The sequence below is a fragment of the Magnolia sinica genome, chromosome 8 (genome assembly GCF_029962835.1).
Source record: "Magnolia sinica isolate HGM2019 chromosome 8, MsV1, whole genome shotgun sequence".
In the NCBI taxonomy this organism is placed as follows: Eukaryota; Viridiplantae; Streptophyta; class Magnoliopsida; order Magnoliales; family Magnoliaceae; genus Magnolia; species Magnolia sinica.
The window spans coordinates 81,679,797-81,682,815 of NC_080580.1; positions in this window are offsets into that span (position 1 = coordinate 81,679,797).

Here is a 3,019-nt window from a genome sequence, read left to right on the forward strand (position 1 = left end):
GGATGACCCATATTAAAATTTAGGCCCCACATGAAGGATGATCTACAACAAAGGTGGGACCTACATGATGGATGATGGACATTAAAGGTGGGCCCCTCATGATGAACAACTCATATTAAATATGGGGCCCCACATCAAGGTGGGCCCACGTAATGAATAGTTCATATCGAAGGTGGGCTCTACATGATGAATGGCCCACATCAAAGTGTGGCCTAGCACTACGGAACATGCACATCAAGTGGGTCCCATTTGATAGGCAGTTCACACCAAAGGTGGGACCCACATGATGGACGATGGTCATTAAAGGAAAGCCTATATAATGGTTTGTTCACATCGATGGTGGGCCCACATGGTGAACAACCTATATTGAAGGTGAGGCCCCACACGATGAATGGTCCACATTAAGGTGGGCCCACATAATGGACGGAGTGGGCTTCACATGATGGATGGCCCACATCAAAGTGTGGCCCCTCAAAATGGATGATCCACATCAAGTGGGCCCCGCCTAATGGACGGTCCATATCCAAGGTTTCACATGATGGATGACCCTGTATTCATAGTGGGCCACATGACGGATGATCCACATGGAAGGTGTGCCCCACACGATGAATGGTGGTATCAAAAGTGGCCCCACATGATTGAAAATCCACTTCGAAGGTGATGTAGAGCGGGTCGCGGACAGTTTCATGGCCAAGATGGATCAGAAAAGACCCAATCGACGACAGAAGTGATCCGGACCGTCGGACCTTAGATCGGGCATATCTCGCAATTCGGAATGAGTTACCTGACGTAAAATATATGATTTTGGGGTAGAACGAGCTACTTTAGCCAACCAACCCTACTACGCCGGGTTACACAGCCTGGAATTGCAAAAAACCCCTGGATCGACGGTCGTTTCCCTGTTTTAATTTCGTTTTTACTATAAATAGTAAGTTTTAGTTTGATTATAACTCTTTATCCGTTGGGCTTTAGGAGTTGTGCCCAACGTGAAAAGAGCTTAGAATAATTAGGAGAACGGTTTGGTGAAGCCAAATAGGACACTTACTATTTTTGGCCAAAAACCTTGCGCACTAGTAGACATCACGACCGTCTATAAATAGTAAGTTTACTATTTATAGTAAGTCGCGGATTTTAGGAGTTTGAGCTATAGTTTGATTTTGATTACTTTCTCATTGCTTGGTACCCCTATTTAAAGGGTTGTGAACTCGTTTTTATTCATCAATTAATCAATTTTGAATTTCTTAGAATTTATTTCTATTTTCTGCTTTCTTTCCTCGTGGATTCGAGAAGTCTCTGTGACGAGTCTAGAGAAGCTCCGTGGATTTGGAGTAGTTATCATCATCACGTTCATCCCTGCATCAGAAGGTAATGCCCACACTATGAAAACATCAAGTGGACTCCATGTGATGGGTGGTGGACATTGAGGGGCCCCACATAAATGACAAATAACATTAATGGTGGGCCCCACATGACGGATGACCTACATCAAGGTGGGCCCGTAATGATGAATGGCCCACATCCAACACGGGCCTTGTATGATGGATGGCCCACTTTGAAGGTTTGACTTATATCATGGACAATCCACATCAAAGGTGGGTTTCATATGATAGTTGATCCATGTCTAACCCACGACATAAATGGGTATTTCAAATGTCTTAAAATATGAAGATTATAGTCATTTATTCTTTTGTCATCTGGAAATAATTCAACTATAGTAAGATCCACCAAAACAAATATTGGGTTGATCTTATTATAAAATTGTTAAAATCTTTAAATATGACATCAATGACCTCTTAAAAAGTTATTTGAAAGTTTTACTAAACGTATTTATTTTAACTAAAAGTTATTTTTTTTTTTTATTATTATTATTATTTTTAAACTTGAATTTTTTTTATTTTTTTTTATATACCAAACAAACAAATTTAAAACAAGAGTTAAAATGAAAAGAACTTATTGAAATAACTCTTATTGAATTGGAGTAGCAATATGCCAAACCAATCCAAAGACATAAAAGGCAAATGGGCGCCACAAAAATGACACCCGATGACAATGACGGACTATCTACCTGCCGTACATGGTCCTCTCAGGGTAAGAAAAGACATGCAAAGATAACGAACGAAAGCTCTATTGCAACAACCACACACATGCATTTGTGCTGTGTCGTCTACATCTCCCCAAAGTTACATGCATGCGAGTACAATGATCACATCATTGGGACAGCCCACCAAATCCCTGACACTTGGCATATTCTGATTGGTCTGAATGTTTGTGGTAGTTAAGGTAACGAACCAAGTGATAAAAGCAAATGAATGGAGATGATTTGGGTGAGTTGACTCATGAGATCGGCCAGAAACTGGACAATCTTAGAAATTTTGGCTGTCAGTACGGCACGTGTGTGAGATTTGAGCTTTTCATCAGGTGGGCTAAGTGGGCCTCTTTTTACTCACATCATATGGTTTGAGAACTTCTCCTAGTCCACCCCAACTCACTTGAGTTGTATCAGACTCTTACGATTCTACTCGGTTTTTATTGTAAAATAGTTAGGTTGGCACCACGGGTTTAATTTTCAGGGAGTGAGTTGGATTGAATCAAGTCGCTGCCCAACTTGTCCAATATCAGCGAGTCTAGGTGAGTTAACTCACCTTACTCATTTTCCAAATTTGTTAAAATGAATTTTTTTTTTTTTGTAAAAACATCATAGGTTGAAATTTATTCAAATTACAGGTCATGTGATAAGTAAGGCTTGTTTTTTATTATTATTTTAAAGCCCGTTAAAATGTTATTTTATGATATTTTATTTTTGCAAAGTCAATACAATCAGAGGGGGTGTGCTCCCACCATTTTGAAGGAAAAAAAAAACGAAGTTAACTACCCACGTGTGGATGATCAGTGCTCGACACACGTGGGGGCCAGCTTGGATAATCTCTAGCAGAATGATGGTCTATAAAATGCATGAGGTTCCCATTTGGACGGGACCAAATAGACATGTTACTTTGTGTTGGGCTCCTATTTACGAGTG